The sequence below is a fragment of the Grammomys surdaster genome, unplaced genomic scaffold (genome assembly GCF_004785775.1).
Source record: "Grammomys surdaster isolate TR1022 unplaced genomic scaffold, NIH_TR_1.0 125979, whole genome shotgun sequence".
Lineage (NCBI taxonomy): Eukaryota > Metazoa > Chordata > Mammalia > Rodentia > Muridae > Grammomys > Grammomys surdaster.
Genome location: NW_021620795.1, coordinates 1,112,702 through 1,128,187, shown reverse-complemented (window position 1 = coordinate 1,128,187; position 15,486 = coordinate 1,112,702). Strand labels below are relative to the sequence as shown.

Sequence of the window (15,486 nt, the reverse complement as noted above, 5' to 3'; positions counted from 1 at the left end):
ACACACACACACACACACACACACACACACACACACACACACACACAGAGTAACTACACTGTCCAGATGGTGAGACAGGAAGACTCCATCATCTGAGGGCTACAGAAGACTCTCAGGGAAGGTTTCTGCACTAATAGAAAGCTGAACAGCGGTCATACAGCATGGAGAAAAAGTAGCACCGAAATGTCTCATTTGGAAAGTAAACAGGAAGCTTGGTGTGGTGGCACATGCCTTTAGCCTCAGCACTGGGGAGGCAGAGGCAGGGGCATCTCTGGGAGTTCTAAGACAACTTGGTCTATGTAGTGAGCTCTAGGACACCTAGCAGTATAAAAAAAGAGAGGAAAGAGGGAGGGAGGGAAGGAAGGAAATGAAAAGGCCAGCTGGCTGAAGTAAAGGAGAGAGCGTCTTGAGACAGAAGAGAGAAGCGGAGGATGAAGAGATTGACTCAGGACTGTCCAACGGCTCAGACTGAGAAGAGTCACAAGTAGCCTCCATGTCAGCTACTTCTGGCCTCCTCTTCAGCCTCCACGAGAACCCAAGACAGAAAGAGCCCAGGCCTCACTTCCCTGCTCCACACAGATATAGCCAAGCAAGAAGAAACAAACGGAAGAGCTCGGGAGGCTGGCAGGGCTTCGGGATGTTTGACTCGACAGGGCAACGGCATTTAACAAAGCTCACGTCATCCATCATCTGGGTCCAGCCGCTTAGATACCGGGCATTTGATTAAACTAATATGGGCGGCAGGGCGCTTCCTACCCTCGCCTACAAATTAGACCGTCACACACGATCCGATTACCTTGACTGCCACATTTATCTTGAGAGAGGGGCCATCCATCACTCCTCAGTGGCTGACTCTACCCGCCCCATGCTAATTCCATCAGGAAGAGAGTCAAGTTTGTCCCGGCCTTTCGTCAGGTGCTGTCTACTCATCCATTCATTCGGTTCAACACCTACCTGCCTCACGGTACCCAGCAAGAAAATGCAAGCTTCGCCTTTTGTGAGCCCACAGAAGCGTCATGCCAGGGGAAGGGTCTACACTGGTCAAAAGGCAGAGTTATCTGGCATACCTGCCTGTGTCCTAGCTTTCCTCCATCTGAGACCACCCTGTCCTGAGTGTCACACTTGGGAAACCGTTCAATAGCATAGCACAGCACTGCCATGGAATTTCCCCAACTGGGAAAATGTTCTAGATAGATCTATGCTGCTCACAACCAAGAGGCAGGGCCACATGTGGCTGTGGAGTACCTCACCTGTAGCTCTGCAAGGAGGAGCTGAACTTAAGTCTCATTTAAGCTTAATTCGCTGAATTCAAGTGTCAATGGCCACCTGGGGCCCCTGTCTCCTGTTGCCTAGCATAGATCCAGTGGCTGCTGTGGAGAGCAGGCTCAGTCCTCAGCGTGCCCAGGGAAGAACATGAACCTGGACAAATGCTCACAAAGCTTGGATCCCGCCTTTCTGGATCTCAGGCCAGAAGGCTCTTCATCATTTGAAGAGCCTGGAACAGGCACTCCTACTCTGGGGTCATTATAATCCAACAAGGTGGGACCCTTCCCTACTTAAATCCAAGCTGTAGTTCAGAGGTAAAGATGGCACAGGCTGCACCACGGTGGAGGTGGAACCCTGGTATGGGTCTCTGTGGCTTTGAGCCCTGTTTTGCCACCAACCGGACCCCTGCTACTCCAGGAGAAAGTCAGCAGGACTAGAGGCTACATGCTCTGTGCACAGAGGTCACACAGCCAGCCTTTCCATGCCAGAGCAAAGCTGGTGGTGGCTGCCCCCCTCTACCCGGAGCCTGCTGTAGCCCCTGTGGTTCAGGACAGAGCTGGAGAAGCCACCACAATGTTTAGTTGTACCAGCCTCCATCCTGAGACTTAGCAAGAATTCATGGAGAACATGCTGCCTCTGGCTTCCCAGGCACCAGTGAGCCCAGTTCTGATATCTGGTGGGTAGGTGGGGCTCAAGCAGCTTTGGTTAACAAGGATCTGAGGCCTATTGGGGAGTCTGGGCCAGACTCTGACCCTCAGGCTGCCCCTGGAGAAAGCCACTATTCCTTCACAATACTGGAAAAGAACTGATGTAAGAGAGCATAAAAGAGCAAGTGTTTATTCACTACTGAGAACTATCTGAGGTCATTCACAGGTCAGGCACCAGGCAAAGATCACTGTCTGCCCTCAGGCCTGGAGAGATGGCAACTAGGGACAAGCTATAGAATGTCTGTCTGATGACCTCAATCCTCACAGATGGACCCTTTGGCCTGGGCCAACCCACCTCATCTGGCAGCTTTTAGAATAATACACCAGGGTATAAGTCACAAGTACCCTTGAACCCTCCTGTGAGGATCGGACAATACGTGCCAAGCAGTTACTGCCAGGGTGGATTTGGCTCCACCTGGCAGAACCTGAGTCTACCAATCACAGGCTGACTGTTCTTGGTTCCTAGGGACTTAAATGCAGCAGTCTGATACGAGAGAGAGAGAGAGAGAGAGAGAGAGAGAGAGAGAGAGAGAGAAAGAGAGAGAGAGAACTAGAGATTAATAGTACACAGACTTAGATAGACCTAAAGGCATCCTGCAGTCAGAGACTTCTCACAAGCCACACTGGAAAGGACCAGGCTTGGACCACTGAGGCTACCTGCAAGCCACACCCCAGGATAGCTGCCCAAATCGAGTATGGGAGGGGCCTGATAGAGTCCACTACTGGACTAAGGGAAAGAGAAGGAAGGATGTGGTGAAGGAGCAGGTCAGAAGAGGCTAAACAGAGAAACTGACCTGGAAGAGCTCAGGTGAAAAGGATGTTGGGAGAAAGGGTTACAGGTGAGTAGGCTCCCAGATCGCTCCCTCCCAAAAGGTTCGCCTCTTTTATATTGTTCCAGCTTCAAGGAATACTTAGCTACTCACACATTTGTATAAACAAGTTTATAGTAAATTGTGCTGACACAGGCAAGGAGCAGTAGTTGAGAGGAGAAAACTGAGTGTAGAAAAAAAAATGACGGGTAGCTCTCGCTATATGCCCTCAATTTCCAAGAAGGCACTAGGGAGCACCCCAGCGGAGATCCTCTGCTACCAGGACCACCAGGATTCTCACACCCCTCCCCAAAATGCCAACACTCCTTTGTTGCCACTTAAACCAATTTGGGGGTAATTCTGCTGGCAATTGTCTTCCGATTTACAATAGGGCTCTGTGATTGCATCCAGGCTGATGGTTCAGGCCGTAATTGTATGGTAATCACTTCTGTTTATGATCGATGCGGAAATCACTATTGTTTTCCAGCAGGCTTGTTAAATCCAAGAAGTGCAGGGGTGGGGGACGGATCTGAGCCCGGGGAAGATGAAATTAAGTGGTGCAGCCCAATGTAGGGGGAAGGTGGTTCAAAGACACCCCTGTCTCAGAGGCACAGGCATCAGTGGGCAGAACGCAGGAAGGCAGCAGAAGAACAAGCTGAGAGAGAGACAAGGTGCTCCTGCTGAACGGTGAGAACTGGTCTGGAACTCAGATCCACAGAGATGTCTAGAGGTGTCATATAGTTAGCGGTGGAGATGGGGACCCACTGAGGGGTGCTCTTTGGTCCATCCACCCTCATGCCTGCATTTATGAGTCCTACAGAGAAGCAGAGGACTGCAGATGCCAGGGAGCAGTGGGCTACTGGCTGCCCTAAGCTTGGAGCCTCAGGCCTTTCCCATCCTAGGTCTACATGATTTCTTCCTTGCCCTGAGATCTACCTGCTATCTGAAACAAGGTGGCAGATGGCACCTGGGGGGCCCAGGTGGCAGGAAACAGGGCAGTGTTGTGAGCTGAGCTGCTGTTTAGGGGGACATGGGGGGAGCTGCCCACCTGGTGGGTAGAAACATGAACCTCCCAGAGGCCACAGGGAATGGCCCTGGGCTGGATTGGGGAGGAGCAATACCTTCCAAGGCCTTGGCAGACACCTTGAGGCACAGAAGGATGGAACCAGCCAGGCTGGAGGCCAACAGACCTGCAGGGCATGAACAGGCACCAGCTGTCAGGTACAGCTCAGGCAAACCTGGATGTTGCAGGCTGAGGCTGGCTGAAAGGCAGATGGTTGTATACATGCACACCCTTCCTCCCAAGCAAGAGTGGATAAGACCATGGAACCCTAGACTGAAAGCTGGGATAAGGAGATATACTAGGTTCCAAAGCCCTCAGGGCAATAACACTCCTGGCCTCTGCCATGTCTTCTCTGAGGAGGCTTTCTCATCCACTGGACCTCATGGCACCAACTGACATCATTCTGACTATCCCCAGACCTGGTTCAAGGTATGACCCTAGCTCAGGTTAGCTTTGGGCAACTGTCACAGGCTGCTTCCCCTTGGCTCAGCAGTGAACCTCAGTAAGTTCCTAGTTGGAAAGAAGTGTGCTTATGCTAGCTGCCTTACCAATAGCAGCCTGGGCTCAAGGCCATCTGCCTCATTCTGTGGCTTTCCTCACAGCTCAAGTGCTAGGCTCTGGTTCTGTCCCGTGCTGTCATAATAAAGGCAGCTGGGGCCCTGAGATCATGGCAATAATTTGAGTTTTTATATGTGCAGTATTGGGGATCAAATGTGAGCATGTTGGGTATGAATGAATGTTCTACCAGTGAGCCACATCCCAGCCTTCATTTGCTTCTTAAGTTATTGCAAGCAACTGTTTCAGCCCATTCTTGAATGGAGAGGGCTGCCCCAGAGGCCATCAGACTCTTGGGGTTCAGACTCTGAATTTGCCCTGCTTAAGTCCTCCTCAGCTACCCCGTTTATCCAGTACCATTAGGGGCCTGGTGTGTGTGTGTGTGTGTGTGTGTGTGTGTGTGTGTGTGTGTGTTTTAGAGCACAGCAGGCCATGGCAGAGCATGCCAGAAACCACCAGAAGTAGAATGAACATTCTTTTTTTTTTTTGGTTTTTCGAGACAGGGTTTCTCTGTGTAGCCCTGGCTGTCCTGGAACTCGCTCTGTAGACCAGGCTGGCCTCGAACTCAGAAATCCGCCTGCCTCTGCCTTCCAAGTGCTGGGATTAAAGGCGTGCGCCACCAACATCAAACTAAGATTCCATCAAACTTCTAAGATTCATCTCAAGAAATCGGCTACTTCTCCCAGGGATTTGGTTTTCTGAAGTACGTCAAGCAAGCCATAGTTACTTAAAATTCAAGGTGGGAAACATTGTATCTTCTGCTTTTGTTTTTTTTTTTTTTTGTTTTCCTTTGGAGGTTGGGGTGCATTTGTGTGTGAAAGTAGTGTGTTCTTTGTTCTCTCTCTCCTCTCTCTCTCTCTCTCTCTGTCTCTCTGTCTCTGTCTCTCTGTCTCTCTGTCTCTCTCTCTGTGTGTGTGTGTGTGTGTGTGTGTGTAAGCCAGGGCATCCACATGGGCCATCTTGGATAGTGTCATGAGTATCATCTTTTGGGGTCATGGTGTCATCTTCCCCTGAATACACAGCCTCCTAACCAAGTCCCAGACTCCAGTAGAAATTCTGTTGTCTGGATTTCCAATTCTTTGGGACACTGTTGAGGAAGAGGAGATAGGGCTTGCAAAGGTTTCCTGACGGTGCGGGAGACTCAGTATGAGAAGGGAGAAAGCTTGAGAGCTTTTACTCTTGCTGACAGCCCACACTCCCTGGCTCCACACGCTCCATTAGTCCATGACAATATCTCCTTTTCTGGGGAGAGAGGGCGGCATGGACAGGAAAGTCCCTTCTGGACTCTGAAGAGCTCTACCAACATCTACTGTGTCAGCTTTTCACGGAAGCTTTGGAGGTAGCCAGTGATCTCTGACCTCAAGCTGCAATCAGGAGCTTGAGTCAGTTTTAAGATAAGGTCACATGGGTGTTGTCTCTCCTTGTGCCTTGTGGTAAGAGGACTCAAGGTGAGATGCCAAATTACCATAGAGAGATCTTTCCACTCTAGACCTACCCAGGTGGCTGTGACCGGAGAGACTGCACTTTGAGGTCCCAGAGACCAACCTTTCCAGGGTCCTTTAATTCTGGTGCTAAGCAGGAAGAGGAACTGACAAGCCCTCTCTGTTGGATGCTCAGGTGTTCTGCTAAGGAAATGTGAAAAGTATCTGTGCACAGGTAGCTGTGATGACATGCACAGTATCTTCCTATTTCTGGAGATGGGAGAGGTAACTGTGGGAGCCAAGGAGAAGCCACAGGATTCCCTTTTCTCAGAAAGAAGAAACATATGCAATCAGATTCCCAAGGATGAGGCAGGCTACATTAGCCTTTCTTTTTGTGAAGTCACCCTGGCTTCCTAGGTTCCCTGCTCCTGTCCTCCTGTACCCTCTGGAAATAATACCCTTAAAAATACTCTACTGCAGCCGGGCGGTGGTGGTGCACGCCTTTAATCCCAGCACTTGGGAGGCAGAGGCAGGTGGATTTCTGAGTTCGAGGCCAGCCTGGTCTACAGAGCGAGTTCCAGGACAGCCAGGACTACACAGAGAAACCCTGTCTCAAAAATAACCAAAAATAAATAAATAAATAAATAAATAAATAAATAAATAAATAAATAAATAAAAACAAAAAAAACCCCAAATACTCTACAGGAATGGCAGGCCTGCCTTCCTGTGGGCATGGCTCAGGGTTTGCTAGAACACGGAAAAGGGTAGCTTATCCTTCTAGCCCTATACTATGGTATCCACTGACACTCACATGCTGTATCATTTGTGCTAGGCACACTGGCCACATACAAGTGTGCACACACCCACAAGAACACCACCACCCCAGAGCCTGATCTATGATTCAACTTGGAAATGTCCTTTACTGGTCTATATGGATACACACATGGTCTGACACACACAGAAACCCACGTAATACCTGATCCATCTTATCCATCTCTCCTCTAGCACACAGTCTCTGCAACAGGCCTACCCACTTCACCTCCAGAGATGAGTGCTGCCCTGTACATCATGTGCCTTCCAGTCCCATGGGGGGACTTCAAACTCCCAAGAGGACAGAGCCCCCACCCAGAGCCCGTTCTTTGTTCATTCACACATTCAAAAACATACTCGCTTGCATTTCATCCACCCAGATGCTGAACACACACACACTTGGATGAGCCACAGCTATGAACTTGGAATACATTATTGCTGCACAAACCCAGGGAGTACTGAGCAGTAGCAACAGGCAGGGTGGAGGGTACAAGGTAAGTATCAGAATAAGCTCAGTGGAAAGGGCATCCGGGGTCCCCAGAAGAATGTCCGAGACACACCGTGGGGAGGTATGGCCGAGGGCATGACAAGGCTACTGACGTTTACAAGCTCAAGGTTGTCTGAGTGGGGGACAACACAATTTCAGTAACAGGACCCAGGACCAGGGAAGCTAGTCTGAGCAGGCCTTTCTAGGGGGTGGGTTTGAATTAGGGAAGAGTCCGTGGGGCACTCCAGAAGATGGAGATTCCACAACCTGGGAAGAAACCCCAGAGAAATTGGTCCCGTGGGTGCTCACTGGACAAAAGGGATTTACCTAGGTCATTGAAGACCTTTCTGGTGAGAGCCAGCACAAAAAGCTGAGAGGATTACCAGGCTCTGATCAGCCTGGCCCTGGTGAGACTTGATTCTAGGTCAGATGGGTGGGTGAGAGGGACCTGGTAGTGATGTTTCTTTTGTATCCCAAGCAGTCTGCTTGCTGCTCACTGGGCCTTGGGTGGTAGCAGGATCAGGAAAGAGGCAGATCCTATGCTGTGCCCACAAGGGAGGGAAGTGGAAGGGTCTTGCTGATGTCTAGAAGCCTCTTCTCCCAGTTACTTCCCTAGTCACTAGAGAACCAGTGGTCATGGCTATGTGTGGTCCAGTGGGTGGGACAGGGATTTTGCGTGTTGGATGCTGACTTCTGCTGGGGCATCCCTGGGACTGTCTGGGAATACTGAAGGATGGTGGTCGGAAAACACACACACACACACACACACACACACACACACACCTCAACTCCCTGCAGCAAGATCACAGACCTTTCTCCTGCAAACATGGAGGAAGCCCTGAGCTCATGGCAACAGGCCTGGTGGACCCAAGGACAAGCAAGGCACCCAGGTTTCTCAGGAAGGTGGGGATTAGTCCATGGTGGTGCTAGGCAAAGCAACGGTCTCAGAGGAGAAAAACAGAGAGGGTGCATGGCTAGGCAGTGAGCACAGTGCCTGGGTAAGAGGCCTCTTCCTGTGGGGAATAAGAGGGTGATACACCTCTAAAGAGCAGGTTCTACACAAGTACAGAGACTTGTTACAGATCTAGAAGAGTTAATGGTTCATCAGGACTGACCAGGTTCCCACTGAAAAACCCACCCTCTTTAGGGGTACATGGTAACAGGAATCACCTTGGCATAGCTCAGCTCACAGAGCCTCTGTGTAGGAAGCCAGGGCCTTCCAGACTTTGATGGGCTACAAATAGATCCCAGAAGGGAAAGCTCATGTGACAAATGCCACAGGGCCTTAGGAACCCCATGTAGACTCCCGCCCAGCTCACACCTCAGGAAGGAAATGAAAGTGGCTGCCAGCACTTGGGTACTTCCTCTGAGCTGGGGCTTCCCAGTCCTAGTCAGTCACCAGTGTCAGCCCTGCGGCTTTACACCAGGACGGTAGACAACAAGAACACTGGCACTCCTCCCCACACCATTTCAGACTGTCTAGCTATGGTGGTCATTCAGAAGGAAGGGATAGGCATTTCTATAGGGCACAGCCAAGATTCTGCTCACAGTGCACAACAGGAAACTGAGGTCCAAAGAAGGCTGTAGGCAAGGTGGGTCGAGAGAACCCATTTCTCAGGCTTGGGAGCAGTTACTTTTGGAACTACAGGAGAGAGCTGAGTCAAACTGTCATTCACTGGGCAATTACTATATCCCAGACACAGAGCTAAATTCTCCCACAGCCCTGTGATCTACTGCAGCCTGCCAGCCAGGCAGTGCAGATGTTTTATCGATCAGGAAACAAGCTTGAATTAAGTGACTTACCCAAAGTCACCCAGGAAACTACAGATGTGGGTTTTATAATTACGTTCTGACATGGCTTGGGAATACCCTGGGTGACCCTGTTTTAAGAGGCTTATGTGCATCAGGGTGATGGTGGTGGGGCAGGAAGGTTCTATCTTGTAAGTTTGAGGCCATGCTGCAGATCCTACCCCCCACAGACCTCAGTGACTCTTAGACACCACACTGCCCAACAGAACCTCCTGTCTTTCTGGGTTGCTGTTGCTACACCATTCAATATGGTATCTATCCATCAAGAACTTCAAATGGTGGGAGTGAGGAACTGAAAACCCCAAATTAATCTCATTTTAACTAATAGATCTAAAAGCTACAAGTGCTATGCTATGGTGGTTCACGCCTGAGGACAGCCTGAGCTACAGAGTAAGACTGTCTCAAAACATAATCCCCCAAATTAAAAAAACAAAACACAATCGAATAAGCACAGGTAGCTACTGATAACTAGGTGGGGTTGTGTGATAGACATTGAAAGGTGGGGACCCCAAGAAAGGGAAAGACTTCTTAAGCTGTATACCACAAAGGCATCTTGGCACCCTGAACTTAGGTCAAGAGCCTAGGTAAATGCACATATATGCTCTGTACAGAGTGATTCTATTAACTTTTGCTTGTTTGTTTTGGACAGGGTCTCTGTAACCTAGGCTAGCATCAAATTCTTGGCAGTGTCCCTGCCTCTGCAGGATTTCAGGCCTCTCACTCCCTAGGTGACGACTCCTGTCATCACCAGCGTATGTCCTGGGCTGCTCATGTAACATAATAATGAGACACACACCCAGTATTGACATCCTTCATACATAACCTATCTGCCCTCACGGTCAAGCAAGATGACACCTGTGGGTATGTGATCACAAGGTGGCATGTCTAACCTTTTGACATTGTGACATAACACTGTTATTACAAAGCTTATACTTGAAAACTGTATAGTTGAATCACACACACAAATTGCAAAAATATCTCTTAATGTTTTAAGTAGGTGCAATTTTGTGTTGGGCTGTATTCATTCTGCGCCTATCTTCAGTAGCCTGTGCCACATGCTGCTGTGTGCTGGGAACCAGAGGTAGCTTCCTGGGTGGTGGCGTTTGAGCTGGGCAGAACTGAGAGATGAAACAGGGTTCCAACTCTGGTCTGATCTTTGTCCAGTATAGAAGCTGTATCCGGTGGGTCTGGTCCTTTATTTACTGTGTCAATTACCAATAAACAGAAGGTCAAGTGCAGTCTGCTTAACTTGTGAGCAGAGGTCATAAGCTCAACCTCCAGCACTGCACAGAGAAGAAAAAGCAAGGAAGGAAGAAAGGAGGGACGGAGGGAGGAAAGAGGGAGGGAGAAAGAAGGAGAAAGAGGAAGAGAAGGAATAAGGAAGAAATTAAAGGAAGAAGGGAAGGAGGGAGGAGAAAGGAAGAGGGGGGATGGAAGAGGAAGAAAAGGAGGAAGGGAAGGGGGAAAGAGGAGCAGGCAGGTCCTGGGGCAGTTTCTTCTTTCCACTTTGAAAGATGTTCCCCCTCCCAAAGTACTCCTAAGGATAAGTAGAGACGGAGCCAGAAGTTGTAGAATGTTCTCTGTATTCGGTGATTCCACTAGTCAGAGACAAACTCTTAGGAGACAGAGAAGGTCCTATAAATCATGAGGTGCCTCAGGCACTGACCCTGGGGACAGGGATTAAATCCTGGGCAACAGATAGGATGTGAGAAGCCCTGGGGGTGTTCTCTTTTACCTGTCCCCGTAGCCCCAGCCTTGGGAAAATGTCCTCATTGCAGTAAAACTTCCCAGACCTGCTTGGGACCCAAGGAGCTACAGGGCCACAAACAGGACCCTAGTCTCCCTCTCCTCCCTCTCTCCAGGAGAGTTCAGAGAGCTGCCTGGGGACAGCTGGACAAGTTCCAGCAAGTTCCCAGAGCTCTGGGGGATGCAGAGCACTGCTTTTGACTCCTACCATGACAACTGCAAAACAGGAGCCCTGTGACCAGAGAGGGCTTTCACTTTGTCAGCAGAAGCAAGGGCATTCCCACTGCAGGATGCTAACCTCCCCTCTTCCAAGGTAGAGTTTCCGCCTGCAGCTTACAGCACCCTTGGTCTGGAAATGGTAGTTCTAGGAGCCTCTGTTGCTCCAAAGCCTTCCACGGCTCCCCCACTGCCTTAGGGAATCAAAGCTGTGAGGGCTTCAGCAATGAAGCACTTATCCTCTGCTGGAGGTTCTGGGCCCCGACCTCCCATTTACTCCGGTGCCACACCTCAAGCCTCACTCCCCCACATGACATTTATTATCCCACTCACTCATTTCTGGGAAACTTCAAGCAGATCCAGCCCCAACAGTACCATTTCCTCTTCCCTTCCACAGCTCTGCTCTACAGACAAGATAGAGCAGCCCTATCAGAACCCTCAGCCCTACCCCTACCCCAAGGTGACTTGTCGAAGGTCACATCCTAATGTTGCATCACAGTACAGATACTATTACTGGAGGGCTGGGCCAGAGGAATTGTGTTTATCCTGAACAGTGTCAGAGTATGTGGGGAGCTGATCCCTGCTAAAATCAATCAGAGGGGCCCCACTGCAGTAAAATGCCATCAGAGGCAGGGCTGTCCTGGACAAGCCCCACAGGCAGCACTGGCTGTTGCCTTAGACCAGGTCTCACTTGGAGGCAGGGCCATAGTCACAGGATTATGCAGGTCTAGAGATGGCTCTGGAGAAGCCCAGAGCGGGCTTCTAGCAGAAGTCAAAGACACAGCCAGGCTGACTACTGTGAGAGGAAAATAACCTGGACTCCCTGAACTGCCTTCGTGGCCACTGGCAGATAAACCTGTCGGGGTCTGGGAAGGAACAGGCCTTAACAAAAACCCAGTCCCAGGATTCGCATAGTGTAGACAGCCAAGGCTTTGCTCCCAGAATCCTCTTGGAGGAGGGATCCATTGCCAGTGAGACTCTGAAGAAAAAGGGCATCATGCTAGTCTGTTTGGGGTCTTGTTAACAGGGCTGTAAACTGAGAGTGCAAACAAAGCCCCTCTCAGCCTTCACATCTCCCTAGATGGGTCTAGAAGACTCCCTTTTAGGTGTACAGAAAGCCAGCCCTTCAGCTAGCCCAGGGCCTAGCGAGGCAGAGACTACAACAGGGACAAAGCTGGCAGGCCACTAAGGTTGCTTGGCTGGAGCAGGGGACCAGGAAAGAAAGCAGTAGGGCTTAGTTCCATTGTTAGCTTCCAGCTCTCAGAGAGGGACCTGTAGAAGACCAGGTAAGGGAAGAGCCTCGCTCCATCCCAGGCCTGCCCTGCTATGACCTTGGTCCCTAGTCTCCAGGTAATGGTTGTTGTCTGTCCTTCCCAGCCTAGAAGTACTGCTCAGGAGCTCACTAGGAAGCTGGATGTGCTTTGAGGGTGGGGGCCTTGTTTTTCCCTGCGCATGCTCCCTTGGGAGGCGGCTGCTGTTTGAAGGCCCTGGAGAGGTTCCCAGGCAGCTGGGGCTTCTGGGGAGTGCCAGAGCAAGCATAGCCCGGTGGGTATGCTGTGATACCAGGGGTAGTAGGCCCTGGTGGAGGACAGCAAGGGGGCATGGGGCAAGCTGTACCATTTTCCAGGTGTCCTGACATCCCTTTCTCCCTGGGGCTCTCTCTGCTGGTCCTTTCCTTCTCTCTCTGGGGTGGCTTCAAACAACCAGGCTACCTGCCAGGGATGAGTCCCTTTCCTTGTGGAGAAGTCGGCTTCTCCTGAGGGACCAAAGCCACATCCAGCAAGGTAAACACCTCCCAGGCCCAGAGTACCTTTCTCTCCCTTTCAGCCCTGCCAGCGCAGAACTACCTGTTCTGAGGACTGTCTGTGTGATCGATACATGACTTCACAGAGCCTGACGCCTTGCCGGTACCATGACAGTCCTCAGGGAGGTCGCTCCTGGGACTGCTGCCCATCCATGCCCCCTGGCTGACCTCTGTTGCACAGCAGAGTGCTGGCAACTAGCCCTCTGGCAAAATTTAACCCCAGAATTAATTGGGAGCACTGGCTAGTCTATGCCTGCCCCACACAGAGGCTGCCATGACTCAAAAGGTTAAGAACATGGAAAGCCTACTCTAACAGGCTTACGCTGACATAAGGTGGACTCACCTCGAGTTTTCTAAGTCCCCACCCAGCACTGTCTACTGGAACTTTCTGCCACTAGAAGACAGCTGCTTTATAGTCCAAGCTGCCCAGTAGGGTGGCCACTAGCCTGTGTGGCTACTGAGCATAAGAAACCAACTCCAGCTAGGGATGTAGCTCAGTTGTCACAGTGCTTGTGTTGTGTGCTAAAAGCACTAAAATCAAACTGGGCCTGGTGACACATGCCTACGATCCCAACACCGGAGAGGAAAAATAAAAGAACTAAATGAATATTACTTTTATTCTTAAGTCAGTTTAAACTTAGAAGCAGCCATATGTGGTTAGAAGCCACCATATTGGATGGTAGTTTTCCACTGAGCTCAACAGCCATCCCTCCATGGGGGTGTCCTAGCAAGGGCCACTCAGAAAGGCCAAGGTAGGGCACTGGTTAGCTATGCCCAGTGCTCACTTTAGATTCCTAACATCTGCATATGGCTGAGTGGTATGCAGGCGCTCAGCTTGTGTGGACAGAGATCTAGAAGTGCTTTTTAATCCTGCTGTGGGGCTCTGCACCTCCACACACTTGCTGAACGGCCACTGACTATCCACTCACTGCCAAGCATTGTGGTGGGCAGTGGGGTACATGGTGGTAAGGGACCCATGGTTCTTGTCTTTAAGAAGCTTGATCATAAAGTCAAGGCTATGCTCCAGCAGGACTTACACTGCTTTCCTCCATTCCCTACAGACTGGGCTAAGTATATTATCGTCCCCCACCCTCACCCCCAATTGATACTGGGGCTTCTTTCTGGAGTGTGTGGGGCTGTGAGGGGAAGTGTTCATGGCTGAGGGAGGCTGTGCAGGGGAGAGTAAGAACAAGCAGCATTAGGAAGCAAGCCTCAAACTCTGTGCAGGCGGTTGTTTCCGGTACAGACTCAGATTCTCACCAAAGCTTCGCTGTTTGGTGGTTTCTCACTAAGGAAGTTTGGAGTAAAAATAGCCCAGAAGGGACTCGATTCCAGCTACTTACAGGGTAGTCACTGCCTGGTTAAGATATAAAAAAAGGAGGAACATACTTACTATAAGCCATATAGACCTTAAATCTCAATACACTGTGCCGTGGGAGATGAGCTTTGGATCCAAGCCCCTGAAATGGAGGAATCTCTCTATATACCATCCAGGTTTTGTTGACATGGCCTTGTGCACTCCTTGGCCTGATTTCTAGCCCACTTAAGGATGAGCTGTTGAGAAACATTGGTACCAATCCTTTGGCAGCTACTTTCATAAAACCTCCCTCTTAGAAAACCACTTGCTATGCCCAGGCCCATTGGCAGTTAAGCCTGATGATCAAGGGCAGGGCACCTGGGCCCCACTGTAAGACCTGATGCTCTCCTGAAGCCCATCTAAGGAACACTATCTGCCCTCTTAGTCTTACTGCAGTTGGCTTCCAGGTGAACCGGGAACTGAGACTTATCTATGCACTGGGTACCAAAACTAAAGCCATATGCTGGGGACCTCTGGCAGCTGCACTTAGCCCCTGCAGTGTTCTGAGAAACCTCTCTGCAAGGTCTTGTAGTAGACCCTCACAGCTTGATACAGCCTGATGCCAGTCACCCCTACCCTACACAGACAGGTCCCTGCTGGGCCTCTAGTGCAGGCTGATCATCCACCACTACCACCACCACCATCATCATCACAAGCAGCAGCAGCAGCCGCCACCGCCTCCTTTCCAGCAAACACTTGTCAGAACTCTGCTGTGCACCCATCACCTCTGGGAAGGGAGCCCTGGAGCCACACAAGCCTCCAGGTCTCTCCAGCATCAAGGATTCATTCTGACAAAGGAGTAGCTTTAAGTTAAATCCCTTAGCCACTGCCTCCAACCAAAGGCGTCTGGGCTAGTTCTGATTTTTTGCAAAGGAAACCTACCGGGGATGGAGCCTTGTAAAATGTCTGCTGGGAAACCAACACTTCACCTTTAGGAAAGAGGTGTGGGGAGTCACTCTGTCTGGTCCCCCACCCACCCTCATATCCATTGGAGGAACCAAGGTCTCCTCTGTGGGTGAACAAAATGGGCCTGGTGCACGCTGAAGCCACTCTTATGGCCAAGCCTCAGGCTGACACCATGCAGCACACGGTGCTACCCACAATGCACCGGCTCTCCTCTGTCACACACAAGCACACACACTCACCCCTGCGCCCCGAAGGGAGCTGGGGCCCGGCCCGCGGGCGCCCCACGTCGACCCCTCCAGTCCCACACTCACCTACAAGTTGCACAGTCCGCGGTCCCGCCCTGGCGCCCCCGGAGGCTAGAGCCCAGCCCGCGGCGACCGCAGCGAGCGACTCCGGGCAGGGATCAGCCGGCGCCGAACAAAGGCTGCGAGCAGGCAGCGGGCGCCGCCTGCATCCCCGCTCCGCGCCGGGGCGGCGGCAGCGGCGGCGGCGCGGGGGCCCCGGGCGGCTCCGGCGCCCGCTCGCTGCGC

At 51.1% G+C, this 15,486-nt stretch overlaps 1 protein-coding gene across 4 annotated transcripts in view; it reads right to left on the bottom strand.

Moving 5' to 3' along the window:
- Nucleotides 1–15,486, bottom strand: part of Zmiz1 (zinc finger MIZ-type containing 1) — a 202,025-nt gene that overhangs the window by 42,100 nt on the left and 144,439 nt on the right. The window lies entirely within an intron of this gene.